Source organism: Piliocolobus tephrosceles, chromosome Y (genome assembly GCF_002776525.5).
Source record: "Piliocolobus tephrosceles isolate RC106 chromosome Y, ASM277652v3, whole genome shotgun sequence".
Lineage (NCBI taxonomy): Eukaryota > Metazoa > Chordata > Mammalia > Primates > Cercopithecidae > Piliocolobus > Piliocolobus tephrosceles.
Genome location: NC_045456.1, coordinates 12,028,861 through 12,051,640, shown reverse-complemented (window position 1 = coordinate 12,051,640; position 22,780 = coordinate 12,028,861). Strand labels below are relative to the sequence as shown.

At 41.6% G+C, this 22,780-nt stretch overlaps 1 pseudogene; it reads right to left on the bottom strand.

The window, feature by feature from the left end:
- Nucleotides 1–11,263: 11,263 nt before the first annotated feature.
- On the bottom strand, nt 11,264–13,866 carry LOC111531469 (annotated as a pseudogene).
- Between the last annotated feature and the right edge of the window lie 8,914 nt (nt 13,867–22,780).

Here is a 22,780-nt window from a genome sequence, read left to right as displayed (position 1 = left end):
TTATGTACCCAGTAGTCATTCAGGAGCAGGTTGTTCAGTTTCCATGTAGTTGAGCGGTTTTGATTGAGTTTCTTAGTCCTGAGTTCTAGTTTGATTGCACTGTGGTCAGAGAGACAGTTTGTTATAATTTCTGTTCTTTTACATTTGCTGAGGAGTGCTTTACTTCCAATTATGTGGTCAATTTTGGAATAAGTGTGATGTGGTGCTGAGAAGAATGTATATTCTGTTGACTTGGGGTGGAGAGTTCTATAGATGTCTATTAGGTCCGCTTGGTGCAGAGATGAGTTCAATTCCTGGATATCCTTGTTAACTTTCTGTCTCGTTGATCTGTCTAATGTTGACAGTGGAGTGTTGAAGTCTCCCATTATTATTGTATGGGAGTCTAAGTCTCTTTGTAAGTCTCTAAGGACTTGCTTTATGAATCTGGGTGCTTCTGTATTAGGTGCATATATATTTAGGATAGTTAGCTCTTCCTGTTGGATTGATCCCTTTACCATTATGTAATGGCCTTCTTTGTCTCTTTTGATCTTTGATGGTTTAAAGTCTGTTTTATCAGAGACTAGGATTGCAACCCCTGCTTTTTTTTGTTCTCCATTTGCTTGGTAGATCTTCCTCCATCCTTTTATTTTGAGCCTATGTATGTCTCTGCATGTGAGATGGGTCTCCTGAAGACAGCAGACTGATGGGTCTTGACTCTTTATCCAGTTTGCCAGTCTGTGTCTTTTAATTGGAGCATTTAGTCCATTTACATTTAAGGTTAATATTGTTATGTGTGAACTTGATCCTGCCATTATGATATTAACTGGTTATTTTGCTCATTAGTTGATGCAGTTTCTTCCTAGGCTCGATGGTCTTTACATTTTGGCATGTTTTTGCAATGGCTGGTACCGGTTGTTCCTTTCCATGTTTAGGGCTTCCTTCAGGGTCTCTTGTAAGGCAGGCCTGGTGGTGACAAAATCTCTAAGCATTTGCTTATCTGTAAAGAATTTTATTTCTCCTTCACTGATGAAACTTAGTTTGGCTGGATATGAAATTCTGGGTTGAAAATTATTTTCTTTAAGAACGTTGAATATTGGCCCCCACTCTCTTCTGGCTTGTAGAGTTTCTGCCGAGAGATCTGCTGTCAGTCTGATGGGCTTCCCTTTGTGGGTAACCCGACCTTTCTCTCTGGCTGCCCTTAAGATTTTTTCCTTCATTTCAACTTTGGTGAATCTGGCAATTATGTGTCTTGGAGTTGCTCTTCTGGAGGAGTATCTTTGTGGCGTTCTCTGTATTTCCTGAATTTGAATGTTGGCCTGCCCTGCTAGGTTGGGGAAGTTCTCCTGGATGATATCCTGTAGAGTGTTTTCCAATTTGGTTCCATTTTCCCCCTCACTTTCAGGCACCCCAATCAGACGTAGATTTGGTCTTTTTACATAATCCCATACTTCTTGCAGGCTTTGTTCATTTCTTTTTCTTCTTTTTTCTTTTGGTTTCTCTTCTCGCTTCATTTCATTCATTTGATCCTCCATCGCTGATACTCTTTCTTCCAGTTGATCGAGTCGGTTACTGAAGCTTGTGCATTTGTCACGTATTTCTCGTGTCATGGTTTTCATCTCTGTCATTTCGTTTATGACCTTCTCTGCATTAATTAGTCTAGCTGTCAATTCTTCCACTCTTTTTTCAAGATTTTTAGTTTCTTTGCGCTGGGTACGTAATTCCTCCTTTAGCTCTGAGAGGTTTGATGGACTGAAGCCTTCTTCTCTCATCTCATCAAAATCATTCTCTGACCAGCTTTGATCCATTGCTGGCGATGGGCTGTGCTCCTTTGCAGGAGGAGATGCGCTCTTATTTTTTGAGTTTCCAGCTTTTCTGCCCTGCTTTTTCCCCATCTTTGTGGTTTTATCTGTCACTGGTCTTTGATGATGGTGACGTACTGATGGGGTTTTGATATAGGTGTCCTTCCTGTTTGATAGTTTTCCTTCTGACAGTCAGGACCCTCAGCTATAGGTCTGTTGGAGATTGCTTGAGGTCCACTCCAGACCCTGTTTGCCTGGGTATCAGCAGCAGAGGTTGCAGAAGATAGAATATTGCTGAACAGCGAGTGCACCTGTCTGATTCTTGCTTTGGAAGCTTCCTCTCAGGGGTGTACTCCACCCTGTGAGGTGTGGGGTGTCAGACTGCCCCTAGTGGGGGATGTCTCCCAGTTAGGCTACTCAGGGGTCAGTGACCCACTTGAGCAGGCAGACTGCCCCTTCTCAGATCTCAACCTCCGTGTTGGGAGATCCACTGCTCTCTTCAAAGCTGTCAGACAGAGTCGTTCGCGTTTCACAGGCTTCTGCTCCTTTAGCTGAGCCCTGTCCCCAGAGGCGCAGTCTACAGAGACAGGCAGGTTTCCTTGAGCTGCTGTGAGCTCCACCCAGTTCCAGCTTCCCAGCGGCTTTATTTACCTACTTAAGCCTCAGCGATGGCGGGCGCCCCTCCCCCAGCCTCGCTGCTGCCTTGCGGTTAGATTGCCGCAGACTGCTGTGTTAGCAAGGAGAGAGGCTCCGTGGGCGTGGGACCCTCCCAGCCAGGTGTGGGATATAATCTCCGGTGTGCCAGTGTTGCAGCGCAGTATTGGGGTGGGAGTTACCCGATTTTCCAGGTGTTGTGTGTCTCAGTTCCCCTGGCTAGGAAAAGGGACTCCCTTCCCCCTCGCGCTTCCCAGGTGAGGCGATGCCTCGTCCTGCTTCAGCTCTCGCTGGTCGGGCTGCAGCAGCTGACCAGCACCGATTGTCCGGCACTCCCGAGTGAGATGTCCCCAGTACCTCAGTTGAAAATGCAGAAATCGCCGGTCTTCTGTGTCACTCGCGCTGGGAGATGGAGACTGAAGCTGTTCCTATTCGGCCATCTTGCTCCGCCAGCGAGAGAATCTGATTTCAAGTCTTGAAGATTTTTAAGTCCCTGAAAAGCACCAAAGCCTTGATCACATGCTCACAGCGCTTAATGGGCATCTCCTACCTCCATTTCCTGCCTCCTCTGATCCTGCATCAGGAATATAACCAATTACTTTTATAACCTTTGGAACAATTAGCAAATATGATCACTATATTGTGGAAGAAGAAATCAGTCTAATGTGATATTGCTATAATAGTGAATGTGCCATTTTGGAACCAAAACATCAAGTAGGAAGTTGCTTCTCATTTCTGCAGTGTTGGTATACCCACTTTCATTGGAAAGGATCTTTGCTGCCCAAGTTCTGTCTGCTGTAGGACTTCTTAAATTCAGACACTAATTGATGTGATTTTTTTCAAAAAAGTTACTTAAAGTATGAAGCAAAACAAGCTATTATTAAGCCTAATCTGGTCTATGGAATTCATCAGTTCTTAATATTCTGTACCACACAATGTTTGCTAAAGGTTGAGACTTCCAAACAGTGGAAAATTGTCAAATAATTTACATTTGCCTTTAGATGTTATTTTAGTCTTTATCTTAGATATCCTGAGGACTTAACAATCCTTTAAAGTAATGGAATCATCTTGTTAAGATATTATGGTCTTCCCTAGTATGCTTTCTCTCCAAGCACCTTTCTAATATTCTAATATCGGAAAACCAAGCAACAACAGAAAACAGAGTGTGAGCTCCCTAAATGGTAAAGAATATGAAAGAAAGAAGTTTTTGAGAGCCTACTACATGCCTGACACCTTCCCTACATCCTCTCACTTAATCATCAGAGCAATTATACGTGGTCAACATTGCCATCAGGGCAAAGGAATAGTCTGAAGTCAAACAGCTGAAAAAGGCTTTAAAATCAAAGTCACATCTTTGCACATCAACTCTGGAAATGTCTTTTTTGCAGGATGGGGGATTCATACCATCCCTGGGGCACAAGAGTAATTATGTTGACTTAATATTTTTGTTTATAGCCTCTAATAGACTAAAGTTCCCATGTATATTAACTGACTGATTCATAAAGTTGGTGGAAATGTCAATATAGTCTCAAATAATTGAAATCTGATTTTATTATTGACCTCTAATTTGACACTATGAGGTATGAATTTTGTTTCTCTTCCCCATTTTCGTAGAGTGTTCAACTTGCTTACAAAGTAAATCTGCTTGTCTTTTTCGTGTTATGAATTATTATTTGCACAATAATTTTATTTGACATCCACTAATTTATTTGCCATGAGTTAAACACATTATTGTAACATCCAAGATTTCTTAAAACAGGAGCTAGGGTTATTTTCACTCAAATAATTCCTCCTTAGAAGCATCATTTGCAAATGTCTATTTTAGGCATGCTGTTTGAACTTAATTTTGATCTGTGTATCACTAGTCTTCTATTTATAGACAGGGGATTAACATTCCCATGTTCCCTTTGACCTATTATTCTTGACATCTAAGTCCTTCACTGAGAGCTAATTTGAATATAAATTAAAGTATTTAAGTTGAGCCCAAATTATTTAAGTGAGTGACGTGGTCTGTGTTCAGTAAGAATCTGAGCATTTTCTTAAGGAATTGAAAGAAACTCACAATTATACTTTGTGTATTAATAAATATCATATTAGACTTGTGTGATATATAAGAGCTGAGAAAAGCAATTCCTCTACTGGGGCAGCTAAGTAAACCTTCAAAGGGTTACCAAGTATCTTCTGAGTATGTATGAAAAGATCACGTATCAGAGGAAAGTTATATAGAAGTTATTTAACAAAGGTAGGAGGAACCTAAATAGAGTAGTCTCTGCTAGTTGCCTATTCAGTACTCACTGTTTCTTCTCAGAAGGCTCACTTTCTCTGTCTTGGAGTGTGGATTGGCCATGTGACACTAAGATGATCATTATAACATAAGCCAAAGGTTTCAGGAGGTTCTGAAAAACTTTTGCTCTCCTGAGAGAAGTGAACAGCTGGCATGGGATATGTCTCTTCTCACTACCTTGAAATGTGAACATGAAGTCTGAAACTCTAGCATCCAGTTTTATGGCCATTCACCAACAAGCCTGAGGGAAAAGCAAGAGTATCACAGTCATGCTAGGCTTGATATCATGGCGCCACACAAAACCAATGCTAGTAGCCATCTACCTCCTCTAGATTCTTAATGCGTGAGAACAAATCCTGATAAGACACTGTTAGCTGGTGTTCTGTTACATGCAGCTGAATACATTCCTAACACCACATTTGTGAACTTTCCTTCTACGACATTGCCATTTAAAACATGGTCCTTGAACCAGCAGCCTCAATGTCACCTGGAAGCTTGTTAGAAATGCAGAATCTCAGGCCCAAACTCAGACTCCCTGAATCAGAAAAAAGGAGATCACCAAGTGATTTGCATGCATGTTAAAATTTGAAAATCATAGTTCTAAAACATTATGGAAACAGAGAAAAATACACTCTATGTACACATATAGAGAATAACAGTAATTTTCCAAACATGCAATTACTGGAAAAAAGGGGGAAACAGGGGGCTCAATTTCAAACATTTGCTTGTGTATCACCTTCTATATGGCAGGCACTTATACATATATGTATTAGCTGTAGTTTATATTAATTATTTCCTTTAAACCTCAGATACGGTAAGCATTTACTTTGTCCATCAAGCACACTGCATAGGTGAGAAAGTGGGGCTTTAAAACATGAAGTGATTCCCAGAGCCATTCAGGCAGAGCTGCTTTTCAAACCTAGGTCTTGCTGACTTCAAAGCCCACCTCTTTCTGCTCTACTACACTGACTTTCTGGCTGTATGTTGAAAGAAGGTGGAAAGTGAATAAGACTTTTGAAGGGAGGGAAGCTATGCTTTAATGGTGAAGGACCAAGAGAATGAACTGCTAAAGTCTGTATCTCTGGGAGGAATTTAGGAGATTAGGGAGATCAAAGTCCTGGTGGGGGTGGGAAGAAAACAAGATGGGAAAACATGCGGGAGAAGGGACTTTACATTTTCAATGGCAAATTACAGGCACATACTTAATTCAGATGAAAAAATAAAGCTGTTAAGGATAAAGAAGCAACCAACAACATTATGAAATTGGCTTGCTTCAGAAATCCCCAGCCAGAACTCTAAACTCACACAGTTGTTTTCTGGCATGAAGTCTGGGAGATCATTTCTTATCTGAAACACTCATTTTTGTTCATATTCATAGGCAGTTCTGCTGACTGTTGTTGGCTTAGCATAGCACATCTGGTTAGGAGGCCTCAATTGGGCAAATCTGAACTGCCTAAAATGGTGGAGATTCATATAACCTGTGAAAACATGGATTAATTAATTATTAAATAATTAGGGCATTAATTAATAAATATTAGGGCATATTTCTATTTTTCCTTTATTTAAGAATGATAATTTTCAGTGGAAGTGATCGTGAGGGAACATCTGGATCCAGTTGTAGTGGACAGTCATTGACACTGTATGGATCAAGGGCAGACCTAACATTCCCTGCCTTTTTCTGAAAAACCTGGCTCCTTCAGCAACACCATCATTAGCAAAAGCCAAAAGAGAAACTTGCCGACCTACACTGGGTAGGTGCTAACTTGTCTCGGACTTCTCACTTTTCTATTTGGATCAAAACTTTATATTCTTAGAGATCCCTCTAATTAATTTAGAAAACTAAGTTAAAGAGTTGTCCCCAGAAAAGCACCACTCAATAAATGTTTTATAAAAGTAAGAAGAGAGGAAGCCAAAAGCCTGTTCTTTCCCTAGTGCATGAGTGTTTATTAAGCAAAAAGAAATGTAACTTTCTAAATCTTTGTTTTGATAGTGTTATTTCCTTGCTTTGAACAAATGATCAGGCCAGGCACAGTGGCTCACGCCTGTAATCCCAGCACTTTGGGAGGCCAAGGCAGGCAGATCATTTGAGGCCAGAAGTTTGAGACCAGCGTGGCCAACATGGTGAAACCCCATCTCCACTAAAATTCCAAAAATTAGCCGAGTACAGTGGTGCACGCCTGTAGTCCTAGCTACTTGGGAGCCTGAGGCAGGAGAATCGCTTGAATCCCCGGGAGGCGGAGGTTGCAGTGATCCAGATCACACCACTGCACTCCAGCCTGGGTGACAGAGCAAGACTCTGTCTCAAAAAATTAAAATTAAAATTAAAATTATAAATAAAAATTTATCCCTAGCCCCCGTCATCATCTTTCTCACGATCTTATTTCACTATTTTTACCACAATTGTTATTATCTTGATCTTATTTTTATTTATTTATTTATTTATTTATTTATTTATTTATTTATTTATTTGAGACAGAGACTTGCTCTGTTGCCCAGGCTGGAGTGCAGTGGCATGATCTCTGCTCACTGCAGCCTCTACCTCCTAGGCTCAAGGGATCCTCCCACCTCAACCTCCCAAGTAGCTGGGACTACAACTGTGTGCCACCACAGTGGGCTAGTTTTTTTTTTTTTTTTAATTTTTCATAGAGATGGGGTCTCTATGGGTAATTATATTGCCCAGGCTAGTCTCCAACTCCTGAACTCAAGCCATCCTCCTGCCTTGGCCTCCCAAAGTGCTTGGATTACAGGCGTGAGTCACCACACCCGGCCTGAATGATCTTGGTAATTTGTTTTCCGGTTTATTTTCTGTCTTCCTCCCTTCTACAATGAAGGTTCCAGAGCTGCAGGGACTTTGAGTGTGTTAATCATCACTGCATTGTCAGTTCCTGGGACTGTTCCTGGTGCTCCATAAACACTTGGTGATGAATAAATCATCTAACAGAAAGAAAGTAAACTCCAAATTCTTCCTTATTCTCACATGCAAGACCTTCTATGGGCTGAACCCAACTTCAGTTTTCCAGGCTTGCTAGTCTTCTCCTTTAGTTTTTGATGCCAGCCACGTTCACCTTGTCATTGATTCCTAAATAGGGGGACTTCTTCACCGTCAAGGTTTCTTAGTGAGTGTTGATCTTCTTCCCTCTGCCCACCCAAATGCTGTCCCATGGCCTGTTGAGGTCTTCCCCTCCTGTGAAGCCACACAAATTACTCCATCCATGTGCACTTTGTTGTCTGCACCCCTTTGGTGTCTGGAGACCCTATGTGCCCAGAAATGAACTATGATCTGCCTGCATTATCCTTCTCCTCTCATATTGCTGTATTTCATATTATAGATTTGTTATTTACATTTTTGTATGTTTCTATTTTGTCATACTATATACACTAAGTGACTTTTTTTTTTTTTTTTTGCCTTTGCTTTTCAAATAACAAGTTGCACAGGGATTTTCATATAATGGACTTTTAAAATACATTAATGGAATAACAGATAGAATTCACTAATCGACACTTAGAAGTACAGTGATAAAAGCCTGAAGAGGAAGTTTCCTGTGAGCTGGAGAATGTTAAGAGAGCAATAAAAGAGGAATTGTCTTATGATTGGTGTTGCCCTATAGACCGGGGAAAGAAAATAAATTTAATTTCAAGGGGCAAGTTGAAGAATAAACACTTCTCAAAAACAACTCCCTGTGCCATGAATGGAAAAGTAGCAAAATTAATTTCCTTGAAAAATCATGCTTGATTTTCAAATGGGATGATTTTGATATTTTAAATTATCACCAGACATATCAAATTTTTGTGTATTTATTTTTTGAGACAGAGTCTCACTCTGTCACCTAGGCTGGAGTGCAGTGGCGCAATGTCAGCTCACTGCAACCTCTGCCTCCCAGGTTCAAGTAATTCTCCTTCCTCAGCCTCCTGAGTAACTGGGATTACAGGCATCCACCACCACGCCCGGCTAATTTTTGTATTTTCAGGAGAGATGGGGTTTCACCATGTGGGCCAGGCTGGTCTCAAACTCCTTACCTCAGGTGATCTGCCCGCCTGAGCCTCCCAAAGTGCTGGAATTACAGGCATGTGCCACCGTGCCTGGCCAGACATATTTTAAAAGTCATACATTCCATATTTGGTCCTCAAGACCTCCCAGGGTATAATACATGCAAAACAATGAACAGACACAGGATTGGCAAAGATTCACCTATGATCATCTCCCTCACTGCCTCATTGGGAAATGTATTTTATTACAGATAACAGTCTCAGAAACCAGTTTTCGCTTGGACAAATAATTACTAGGTACCTAACAAATAACTGATTGTTCTTCCTGGCATATTGTCTAATTTAATGCTTTCCCCCACGTTTTGTCCTTTTCTGCACAGCAGGATACAATTTCTAAATGTGTAAATGATCACAAAGTCAGTACTTTTAATAAGATGAATAGAAAGAGTCTCATATGCTGATTTATAATCTCTTGGCTTGTTTTCAAAAGTTGACGTGTATATCTCAACCTCACTGCAATGCACAAATGCATGCAAAACTGTTCCCCTTGTTTAAAAAATCCTGGATTTAAAAAAATTGCTTGTTATACTAACTGCTTAATTAACTGCATCTGATCAATGACCCAGTTCAGGCCCACCACTCCCACACTTATTGGGGACAGCTGAGGCACAACCAGCCACACAATACTAAACTGAGCTGCTGCTGGGAGTCCAGGCTTAACCCTACAGCAAGCTTGCGAACTTCACATGTAAGTATAGTCTGTATATAAAGGAAACTCTGGCCAGAGATGACATTTGATCCCACAGTTCATCAAGTCTATGTGCGACATTTCACATACCACCCAATAGATGTAATGACAAGATAATATTAACAGCAACCACTTTCCTGGATCACTCCCGCGCCACAGACACCACTCCAATACAACGACCACACATTGCATTAATGCCCCAAACCTATTCTCAATTTGTTAAATATGGTGTAAGCTCACAGTTAGGAGGATGCAAATCTAGTTGAGCCAAAGAGTCCCTGCAGCTCTGGGAGCCAAGGTGGAGGGCCACCTCAGGGCTTTCCAGTACCCGCAGCTGTGGCTCAGACAGCTGCAGCCAGGAGCTAGTGAGGTGGGACAGCTAATGCGGGAAGTAGAAGTCAGCTGGCCCAACTTGGGGAGGTATCTCTCTCAGCATCTCAGCTTTGGGACTCTGTCACCACCTCTTCCTAGCCCAAGCTGCTGCCTAAACCAGGCATGTTGAAGGGTGAACAGTGGCTGCCACAAGGCCAAGGCCAAGAGATTGCTGAGAGTCCCACTCCCCTACCTGAGCCCCTAGGCCTGTGACAAGCCACACTGCCCTCCAGAACCCATCTAGCTCTAGGCAAAATGTCTTAGGCTTCTGACTGAGGAGTCCACCAGGGTATGAGTAGCAAAAGCTAGGATCTGGGCTTTCCAGAGGGCAGGGCCTCTTTCTTTCTAGTCCCCCAGCCTCTTCCTCTGCTTGAAAGTGACTGTTTGTTGCAAACACACAGGTTGTTGTCCATAAGTTCTCAGCCAGTCTCTGGTAATTAAGTTTGAAAACATGAGGTAGAAGCGTCCCCTCGCATGGATGTTGTGCCTGGCTGGCTAGAGTCACCCTCTGGCAGGTGAACAGAAGCCAGTCCTTTTCCTGACTCCTGGCCAGTTGTGCCATACACCAAGACTCTTCAAAACCTACTCCCTCAAGCTCTGCTCCAGGAAGAGCAGGACCTGGAGTGGAAGTGGGGAGCACCACTGTCTTTTCACACCCTTTGAGTGCCTTCTGGCCACCAGTCTTTCCTTCGTCGACACTTCCACTTGAAGTCCTCCTGCACCCAGTTGGACTACAGACTTCAGAGTTCACAGGCAGGTTCACCCTGGGATCCTGCCTAGCAAGTGTAATCTCTTACACTAATCAGCATGACCTGGAAGCTCCTGGGTGGATCTGAGTAACAGATTTCCTCCTGGCCCAAAGGCCGGCTTTTTCTTGTCTTCTTCACAGCTTTCAGGTGAGTGCTGGATTTGCCGAGAGTAACCAGGCCCTCAAACCTATGGAGATACATTTTCCTGGTGGTGCATCCACTCGTCTCCTGGGGAGATAAAAGAGATGACTTGTTCTGCTTCTTTTTTGTTTTTGTTTTGAGATGGAGTTTTGTTCTTGTTGCCCAGGCTGGAGTGCAATGATGCGATCTCGGCTCACCGCAACCTCCGCCTCCCGGGTTCAAGCAATTGTCCTGCTTCAGCCTCCTGAGTAGCTGGGATTACAGGCATGCGTCACCATGCCCAGCTAATTTTTTGTATTTTTAGTAGAGATGGGGTTTCTCCATATTGGTCAGGGTAGTCTCGAACTTCTGAACTCAGGTGATCCACATGCCTTAGCCTCCCAAACTGCTGGGATTACAGGTGTGAGCCACGGCACCCTGCCGGCTTGTTCTGCTTCTAAATTAGCTGCCAATCCACACGAAGCCCGAAAAACCCTGCTCACAGCAGGGATGGGGTACAGAAGAGCAATGCTGGCTGTGGAACACCCCCCTGCACGGAGCTAGGCCAGGGCTAGTGGGGTGAGTCTTGGATCAGGCCGTACTGCATGCTCACAGCGTGGCCCAACTCCTCCAGCCCTACAGGCAGCGGGATGCCCAGCTCCACCAGGTACAGGGAGTCCTCCAGTTTTGAGACTGCCAGTCTGCTCTTGGGCTCCAGTCTGCAGTAGATCATGGCCAGGGGAAGAAGGTTGGAGGGCAGTCTGTGGGGACAAACTTCTCCCAGAAAAGCATCATGCTGAGGCCAAAGTCCAGTGTTTGGGGAAGGAAATCAGGATCTGCATACATCTGCCCAATGGTCTTGCAGAGAATGATCCCAAAAGAGAAGACATCCACATTTCATCATAGCTCTTTCTATTTAGCATCTCAGGTGTCACCCAGTAGAGGTTTCCTACCACTGTGTAGCACTTCTTGAAGTTGTTATTTTGCAAGTTACATTTCTTGCTGGTGGCCATTCTGGAGGTGATGCCTTTGGCCGAGCTGACTTCCTGCTGCCAGGGGAATGGGTTCACACTTTGCAGAAAGTCCTTCAGCGTGCCCCCATCAATGTCCCCTCAGCAAGTTCAGCTTCTTGTCCTTGTACAGCATGCCAATGAACTTGAGCACATTGAGGTGGTCCAGGCTTCACGTCACTTTCACTTCAGTCAGAAAAGTCTTCTGGTTCTCCTCATCACATCGCATTAACTCCTTCATGACCACCACTTTGCCTGTGGCTTTGTGTGTCACTTTGATAGCCTGCCCGAAGAAGCCCTTCCCCAGGACCGCCTCGTGGATCAGGTCACAAGACCGGAAGATCTGTTTTGAATAAGTGCTGGAACAACAAAGGGATTCCCAGTGGCTGACGTCACAGCTGAGCAGTAGGGGCTCCTTTGGGGAGCTAGGACTAGGGGACTTGGAGATGCTGTTACTGAGTCTCAGGGAGCATCTTCTCAGCATCCTTTCTGGATTATCCTTGGTGTCCAGGGTGCTGAGGCCGTGAGGGTGTCCAGCATTCTGCATGTGAGGAGAGAGCCAGGCATCCAGACGCAGCTGGGCTGGGCACCGGGAGACGGGGTCATGTTCAATCAACAGCAGAAGTGTCTGGCTCATCTGGCTAATTGCATCCTCCAACTCCTCTACTTGGAGTGTGTGGATGGGGGTTCCACTGATCTCCAGGATGTGGTCCCTGGGGTGGATGGCATTGTGGCTGTTGGGACTGATGTGCATCTGTTTGACCTCTTTTACTTGCATGGTGGTAATGTAGTTGGAGCAGGCATTCTCCACGGACACGGAGAAGCTCCGCCTGCCCTCTGTGGTGGCCAGCATGGACACGAGCATGACAGAGTAGGGCAGCTGGTCCTGAATGGACTCTGTGGAGAGTCTCTCAAATACGAGTGCCAGCACCACCTCATTGTGGTACTTTCCACAGTATAGGGTGACATGCAGCACCAGGGCATATGCATCCCCATCCTCAATGGTCACCTTATAGCTCATACAGGCAAAGCCTTCTGGATGGTACTTGAACTCCCTATTCGCAGCAGCGAATCTGCATGGGTCTGCAGCAACCTCAATTCTTGCCTCCTCAGAAGAAATAATTTCACTGAGGGGCATAAGACGGTGAGAGACCAAGGCGAGTTTCAGAGCAGGAAAGAAAATTTATTAAAAAGCTTTAGAGCAGGAATGAAAGGAAGTAAAGCACACTTGGAAGAGGGCCAAGCAGGAGACTTCAGAGATCAAGTGTGCAGTTTGACCTTTGACTTGGGGTTTTATATGTTGGCATTCTTCTGGAGTCTGCATCTTATCTCCCCTGATTCTTCCCTTGGGGTGGGCTGTCTGCATGTGCAGTGGCCTGCTAGCACTTGGGAGGGGCTGCATGCGCAGTGTGTTTACTGAAGTTGTGCATATGCTCACTTGAGGTGCTTCCCCCTTACCAGTTGAGCATTCCTAGAGGAAGGTCATAGACCAGTTAAACTCCACCATTTTACCTCTTAGTGCACATGCTTGAGCCCACTCACCCTGCTCCTGAGATTTTATCAGGAAGCTGCTGATCACCAGTTTCAGGGTTTTTTTTTTTTTTTTTTAATGTGTTGAGAGACTGCCTTTCCCTGGTATGAGCCGCAACCAATTATTATTTTAGAGAGATGGTTAACAACTGCCTGACCATCACCTAATGGTCGCCTGACATTCCTGGTGTGGAGGAGCCCTCTCCTGCCCTGCTCATGTCTGATTAACCACCTACTGTAACATCTCCAGTCACTATAATGGGCCCTGTCATCAGCAGTGAGCACCCATGACAGAACTCCCCAAATGTCTCCCAGTAGTCCTGTGACAGTAGAGCTTCCCATCCTTCTCGTAGTACCACCTGGTGAGGGAATCCTGGCATTCTGAAAACCGGAAGCAACAGCTGTGTCAGGCTTCATTGACAGTCCTGTATCATCATTGGCTTGGAGCAATGTGGTCCCCACAGCCCCGACACCTCCAAACATCTTCACCTTGGTTCTGGCATTACCACTAGTTGAGTGACCCTGGACAACTTCATTTTCTTCCCTAAGCCCCAGTTTCCTCATACGTAAAATGAGGAGATTGTACATTATCTCAAAAGTCTCTCCTGGCTCTAGCACCCACCAGTGCAGACATGGTCCCAGGAGCATAGAAATGGAGAGGAGGAAGCAGGGCCGCAGCAGCCCCACTAAGCTCCCACCTCTGCCTAGGCGAGGGAGGACCTCAGCCCCAGGCACGAATAGGCGGATTTTAAAATCTGTGATTAATCTAGGATTCCTTTGAGTAAGACTTCAAAAAATAAATTTAATATCAGAAAAGGCTTTTGATTGTTTTCCTAATAAATGTGAAAGGAAAACATTAGATCATTTTTCATGGTTTGAGTTTTAATCTGATATTTAATTATGTTTCTGCTTTGCTACAATCAATGAAAGTATGTTGCTTTTGTTTTTGAAATCTTGACATCAACCAAGGATAAATGAATAAAATTTCAAAAAATTAATTTGCTATCACAAAAGGCTTTAGTTATTTTACTTTTAAACGTAAAGTTACAGAATAGCCACCATTACATAATTTGAGCTTTAATAAACTTTAATAAGAAAAATATCCTCATTTAAAATATTAGAACATAATTGCTCTATGCACATTGATTTTTTCTTTTCTATAATTGCTATGCATTTTGATTCAAAATTAGTTTTTATAGGATTTCTTCTATAAATTATTATTTTGGAGCCTATAAGTAACAAATTCCTTTTCTCTGATCATTCCATAAGCCAAAATATTTCAAACCAGATGTACATGTAAGTTGAGTGAGTATCCTTTATTCACTGACATTTTAAAATTCTATTTAAGTATATCTTCATATTTTAAAAATCAGATGATTCAGGGGACTGATTCAATAAGTTGTCTTACTTCCACTAGTGGAATACCACGCAACTGCAAATCCAAGGACTAGGAAGTTCTCTAAGTTCCAATGTGGGAAGATGTCCAGGTCATATTGTTGAGTGAAAAATCCAAGGCACTGAACAATATTTGCATATATAGAGAGAACACTACCTTTTGGAAAGAAAAGGTGGAAAATAAGAATAAATATTCATAGGAGTAAAACTTCTTGAGGAATAATGTTTCATGTATTTTGCCTTTTGAACCAAGTAAATCAAAGAATTATTCAAAAATAACAATAAAATGAAAAAAATCTAAAAATCAAGTGAAACAAGATTTTGATCTGGTTAATAGAACATAAAATGATAATTAAAACATTAGCTAAAAGTATGATTCAAATTCAAATTCAGGGATTTTTATTATGCTCACAAAGTTGTGCAACCATCACACAAATTCCAGAACTTTTTCATCACCTCCAAAAGAAGCCCTGTGCTCATTAGCAATCACTCTCCATTCCCCTTTCCCCCAATCCACTATTTAACTTTTTGAAAAACAAGTTATAAAACACTCAAGCACAACATAAATTCCAAGCAAAACTTAAAACTGGTTTCTAAACAGCACTCATTATAGTAGCACCTGTGACCAATATCCACAATATGATTTCTAGCAGGTTGATGTCTACTATTTAGCTCAGTGTCTACTCATTATTATTACTATTCTGAAGACAATTTGGGCCCCACAGAAGCACAATGCTGACATTCCCACTGTGTCACCAACCTTCCCACACCAAATTCAGTTGTCACCACTAGGTTTTCACCTTGTTTGTTTTTTGTTTTGTTTTGTTTTTGGGTTTTTTTTTTTTTTTTTTTTTTTAGACAGAGTCTCACTCTGTCACTGACGCTGGAGTGCAGTGGCACTGTGTTGGTTTACTGCAACCTCCATCTCCTGGGTTCAAGCAATTCTCCTATCTTAGTCTCCAAAGTAGCTGGGATTACAGGCATCCACCACCACGCCTGGATAGTTTTTATATTTTTAATAGAGATGGGGTTTCACCATGTTGGCCAGGCTGGTCTTGAACTCCTGACCTCAGGTGATCCACCCACCTCGGCCTCCCAAAGTCATCTTCTTTTCTACTGAAGGGAAACTTGGCAATTCGCACATTTATTATAATAAACACCTAACAACTCTGCTGTCTATTCATTTTTTGGTTATTACATTTTGATTAGAAAATCAAAGTGAATTTCCAAAAAAACATTGGGAGAGAAGGGAAAGAAAAGAAAAAGAAGGCTTCCTCTTCCTGACATGTCAATATTTTAATGTGTCATGAATAATCCTTATCTACTACAGAAAATTCAAATGCTACAAATAAAACCGAAGTTAAAACAATTTCTCTGTAGAATAAGGGTGTGAGAATAGCATAAAAGGTTAGCTTAATTAATGAAATAATTCAGCAAATATTTGAGTGCCTATAATGCGCAAAGCATGGTGGAAAGTGATGGGAAGAGGGCCATTGGAGGAAAGAGAGAAGGTAAAACTGTCTTCACCCACTATTCTTATATTTATCATTTTGTCAAGGATCTTTCATTCAGTCGTTATTGCCCATTTCTCCCAGTTTCCATTTTCAACATTGTATTGTTTTGCTGGTCCACTTGAATCTCCTTTTCTCTGCCTCCACAGCCGTCACTTTGGCTCATGGCTTTACCTTCTCCCACCTGGATAAAAAGATGTCTCCTCCCTTGGGTCTCTCAAATTCTCCTCTGCTCCAATCTGTCCTTCTCATTGATACAGAGGCATTTTTCTAAAGCACAGAGCTGTTCATGTCAATTCCCTCATTAAAATCATCCAATAACTTCCCTTTGGCTGCAGAATAAATTCTGCTCCTAGCATAACATATAAGGTCTCCAGATCCAGCCATAGGCCACATTTCTAGCATAAACAATCACATATACTTCCTCCTTCCAGGGCTGCCAATTCAACTAATTCCCCACAGAGCATTCCCCCAGACAGGTCAGACGTCTCCTCACATTCAACCATGAACCACAAGAACGTGAACTCTTGTTCATGCTGTTCCCTATCTCAACAGTCCCTCCCTACCTCCACTGACCTAGAACACTTCCCCAAAATTCAATGCAATTGGTATCTTTGATGCCTTTTTTAGTTATAATGCACTACCACTGCAGATATGATGAGTTGTTCATTCATTTATGCTTATTATCATCATGCAGTTATTGAGTGCTATGGTTTGAATGTGTCCTCTCCAATATTCAGGTGTTGTCAATGTGATAGAATCAAGAGGTAGGGTCTTTAAGAGATGATTAGGCTATGAGGGCTCCTCCCTCATTAATGGGATTAAGGCGCTTATGAAAGAGGCTTCCTGCAGGGTTTGACCAGCATGCCCTGTTACCTTCTGCCACGTGAGGATATAACAATAAGGCCATCACCAGATTAGATGCTAGCACCTTGATTTTAGATTTCTCAGCCCCCAGAAGAGTGAGGAAATAAATTTCTGTTGTTTTAAAATTATCCAGTTTCAGGTGTTTTGCTGTAGCAGCATAAAATGGACTAAGACATTGAATTATAGCTCAATCTTTTCCATGCATGTTATGAGGTCTTTGAGGGCAGGAACCCTATCTACAAGAAGTTGGGTTAGGGAAAGAAAACTGTTAAGGGCAGTGTAGGTGTGACTGCAGGGGCCAACTTTTGAGCTTTCCCAGAAGACTCTGGAGCAGTGAACAGCTATCCAAACGAATTTTCTGGGGCACTCCCCAGTTCTTGCATCATATCTTTCTATCAAACCCTTCCCTTCTATACCCTCCTCTCTTAGTTTACTCAATTCCATGTGGAGATTTATCTTTGTCCATCTTTCTTTCTATATGAGCCAGCCAGACATTAGGCTCCATATTACCCTCCAGTCACTCCAGCAAATCTTATAGCTACCAGAAAGTTTTCAGTAACTATCACAGATTTTAAGAGGAGTCAGTGTTGGAAGTCACTTCAAGGTCATCTGGTCAGTTGGCTCATTTTTATATATTTTATATATGGGGAAAGCAAAACACAGAGCATGGGCTCTACTTGGAGGCTCCATCAATATTTACAACACAGTGCCATTGGTCCTGTTTTAAAAAGACTCAAAATTCAAATAGGCTTTCTTAAGTACCTCCTTACAAAGTCCTGTTGTTCAGGAGTAGAGTTGGGCTATCCTCTGAGCCTAGCAAGTTTTTATTTTGTGTCTGGTTGCTTTCAATAATAGGAAGAGTAGTTGAGCATCAGTGATGTAAGATACAATAATTATGGCTGCCAACTCTTTATGAACCTAAAAGAGTGCTTGGTAAGTTTGAAAGGGAACTAGAAAAACTCACCAAAACCCTGAATGACCAAGGAAGACTGTCCAAAGACTTTCAGTGGTGAAATGGAATGCAAGTTTCAATATGTGCTATTATTTTCAGTCAGCCTGAAGATGTCAGGTATAAAATAGCAGACTACAAGTAACAATACCGGGGGCTGTGTCTGTTGTCTCATTGATTTTTCTGGTGGTTTTGTTGTGTAATAAATCAAGTCAAACAATTGAAAGTTATGTTTTTTATGCATCTTCATATTTCAGATCAGGATAAACAACTATACTGTGATAAACTTTTGTGCAAGGTTTAAATTTTCAATCAGGGTCCAGTCAGGAAAATGAAAATCAAATCACGTATGTGAACAGAAAGAATTTAATCTAAGAAATTGGTTGAATGGGTATGGGAGTACTGAAGGGACATAAAGGGCCACTGAGATAAGGTAGAAATAGTAACTTCAAGAAGCAGCTACCACTCTTGGGCTGAGGGAACAAAGGGAAGAGTTTGGGCTTATCAGAGCCTAGGAGATCGGAGGAGAGGCCACATAGGAATAGGCTCCAGACTTCTGAAGAGGGGACACTGCTTGGCTGATGCTAGTGTCTTTGAGGTGGTACAATGAAACTGGTTCTAGAGATATGAAAAACAAATCCTTGAAACGAACAAACTGCCACTGCCAGGCATAGAACCATCGCTGGGATGACACTGACAGGAACAAGCAGGCAGTAAAGAGCAGGCCCCTTCTGCCTCCTCCAGCCTCAAAGTCTCTGTGCATCCCTGGTTTTGGTTGAACCAACCAGGGAGCCAACTGGCGAAAGACTCTCAGCTCCAACATCCGAGAGGAGTGTGGAAGACTGGGATTAAGCTGAGATACAATAGCTTTTTGGCATACTTCCTAATTTAATAATAATCTATTTAAGACTTTGCTTCAGTATAAGAAAAATCCCCACATAGGAACAAATGTATGTGAATTTAAATAATAAAAACCTATCCACTTTTACAATGAGAAGTTACATAGTTTATGTCTGACTATCCTAGATTCATGATTTCAGGGCTTCTATCAATTAATTCTCAGTAACAGATGCCTTAAAAATTCTAAATTCGGGCTGGTGCAGTAGCTCACACCTGTAATCCCAGCACTTTGAAAGGCCTAGGTGGGTGGATTGCTTGAGGTCAGGAGATTGAAACCAGCCTGGCTAACATGGCAAAACCCTGTCTCTACTGAAAATGCAAAAATCAGCCAGGCGTGGTGGCAGGCACCTGTAATCCCAGTTACTTGGGAGGCTGAGGCAGGAGAATTGCTTGAACCCAGGAGGTGGAGGCTACAGTGAGCCGAGATCGCGCCACTGCACTCCAGCCTGGGCAAGAGAGGGAGACTCTGTCTCCAAAAAAAAAAAAAAAAAAAAATTTAAATCCACTTTGGGATTACAATCAACATCGATGAGATCTGTATTTACTGAATGCATACTTTAAAGTTGCATTCTTGTTCCAAGAGATGCCAGTAGTACTCCCATCCCCTAGTTGTGACAACTGAAAAATATCTCCAGACATTGCCAAATGTAATCTGGGGGTTAAAAGTAACCCTGGCTGAGAAACACTGGCTACCAGCACTTGAGCACAAATGTTGATTCAATGTTTTTTTAATAATGATAAAGAATAATGAGAAATGGGTCTTTGATTCTTAGCATCCCTAATTGGAATGGCCTCTCTGCAAACTCGATGTAAAATTTCTAACTAGTTTTCACAATTCTGTCAGCTTCATTTTGGAAAAGAAGATTTCTCATCTTTGGGGAGACCATTCCTATATTTGGACTGGAGTCTTTTAATTTGTGCTTGCAACTGAACAGAAAGGATTCCTGAATCTGAGTGTGTCGTGCTGCATTCCCAACATCAAAGCTCAGACTACCGAGTTTTTCTTTTGTTTTGTTTTTTGTTTCATACTATTTATCTTAGGCTTTTGTGGTCAAAAGCCAGAGTTCTAAGATGTCTGAATTATAAAAGCCCTCAAATTGGAATTTAGAAAATGGTAGGGGAAAGAAAATTTTTCTTAACAGTCAGTTCTTACACTCATTAGTAAAGGAACTATTAAACACAAGTACTAAATAGGTAAGACATTTTTCCCACCTTTTTCCTCTATTTAGCCTATGAATATTTGAAATAGTTGATCTAATGTTTGAATGTTTCTTTCCCCCTTTTTTTCATATACTTTCCAGAGAAAACCCAACAAAAATAAATAAAGCATAATGAAAATGAATGCTTTCAAAGCACATTTGGTTAGGTGAACTAATTAGTCATGTTTCGCTTATATTTGCTTAAGAAAGTCATTTATTCCACCAGAGCTATTCCATACAATTCATGAATACAGCCAATATAAACAGTCATAAATAGTTCAATCAAGAGCATATCTTTTATCACTGATGTTGTCAAAACAGTTTCTGTCCAAGGAGATTTGGTCTCTCTTCCCTAATTCCTTTATCTACCTCCCTTGTAGTGCATAATACATGCTCAATTTGGAAAATTTACACAATAATTGAAATAGCAAAGAAGAAACAAATCTAATTACCTAGAGACAACATTTCAGTGTATTTCATTACAGTATATTTTCTCTCCGATATTTTTATCAATGTATTCATTCATCAAAAAAGCATAGCTGTGAATTGGGAACATACTTTTAAGTTTTGTAGCTGAATTTTTTACTTTTATTTTTTTGAGATGGAGTCTCACTGTCACCCAGGCTGGAGTGTAGTGGTGCAATCTCTGATCACTGCAACCTCTGCCTCCTGGGTTCAAGCAATTCTCCCACCTCAGCCTCCCAAGTAGCTAGGATTACAGGCACACACTACCATGCCCGGCTAATTTTTGTGTTTAGTAGAGACAGGGTTTTACCATGCTGACCAAGCTGGTCTCGAACTCCTGGCCTCAAATGATCCACTTGCCTCAGCCTCCCAAAGTGCTGGGATTGCAGGCATGAGCCTCTGCGCCCAGCTCAATATTTTTTACTGAACATTATGTTGTGCATGTTTTCTCACAGGGCTAAATGTTCTTCAGAAAGATATACTATTCTTAACTCATTTATGTTTGAGTAATATTTTGCTTGACTAAGTGTTTTTACGATAATTTTTCCTCTAAAAGTATTAGCATTCACAAAGTTGGGCTTCTTTGATGGTTTAATTCAGTGTTTCCGTGATTTTTCAATTAAATCTACATTTACTCTAAAAAATGTCTCTAATTTTCTGTTTCCTAGATTCTTATCTTTATTTTCTGCATTACAAGAAAAACTGAAGGCCAGGCATGGTGGCTCATGCCTGTAATCCCAGCACTTTGGGAGGCTGCAGGGGGCAGATCACCTGAGGTCAGGAGTTTGAGACCAGTCTAGCCAACACGGCGAAACCTCGTCTCTACTAAAAATACAAAAATTAGCTGGACATGGTGGCATGTGCCTGTAATCCCAGTTATTCAGGAGGTTGAGGCAGGAAAATTGCTTGAACGCAGGAGGTAGAGGTTGCAGTGAGCTGAGATCTCACCACTGCACTCCAGCCTGGGTGACAGAGTGAGACTCCATAAAAAAAAAAAAAAAAAAAGCAGCAAAGCTGAGATTTATCAATTTGTAAAGCACTCCTTGCTGTGTAAAGCAGTTATCACAGTGCTTGGGCACATAGATTTCAATGAAAGCTAGTCAATATCATTCTTAGGATTTTCACAATTATTCTGCTTGCAACTTCAGCTTTGAGAATAAAGCAAACTTCATCAAAGGAGTATGTAGACATAGCTAATTTTCACGTGTTACTCCCACTCAGGGTTTCTCAACCTTTGCATGACTGAAATTTGGAACTGGACAATTCTTTATTGGGAGACTGACCTGTACATGGTAGGATGTTGATCAATGTCACTGATCTCTACTCATTAGCGTCCAGTAGCAACCCCCAATCCCAAAACAGTTGTCACAACGAAACTTATCTCCAGACATTGCCAACTGATCCCCAGGGGGGCAGAATTGCTCCACGTGGAGAACCTCTGCAATAGGTAAATCTGTCAGAACCCACAGAATGTTCCTTTATAAAGACCACCTGCCATCTCTGAGCCTTCAGCATGAGTGTTTTATTATTAAATCTCCATATGGCATGAAGTTGCCTTTTTTCCTGAGAAGTCTTTTAAGTTTCTTCCTGTTATTCTTGAGATACTAAAATGTGAATGGTGCCAGAACAAGTCACCAGAGATATCTGAGCCAAAAGGATTTAACAAACAGACACACAAACAAGTATTTGCCTAAAAGTCTGTGCATTTGGAAATTAAAATATCCTTCTATTCTCATCCCCAAACTGGGTAGGACTGCATGATATTGGAATGACAAATGAAAAAGTGACATGAGAAGTACACATTGCCTCCTCTATCACCCTTAGCTTCTCCTAATTTGTGTAGTATAAAGACCATGGGTTATGGAATTACTAATAGCAATAGAAAATTAAGCAAAAAATTAGTTTTTAAAAAGGAAGTTACTAATATAACTGATATATCTGTAATATGTAAGCACTTTTTACTTCGTAGGAAATTAGTATGTATCTATCCATATAACTTGTCCAAAGTTGTGATGATATAATATTTTTTTGCTTTCCTTCATGATTAGTTTAAAATCATATTGGAATTTAAAGGAGAATTTAGCAGAATATCAACTTCTGTGAGAAAATGATGAAAGGAAAAACAACTGGGTCTTTTGAATGCAACAGTTAGGTTGCTGCGGGTGGCTATAACAAGTAAACTGCTTAAGTTCAATGTCTAAATTAAACAGGACAGAACCTTAGTTCTCACTTCCATAAAAAATCAATTTGAATATTTTCGGT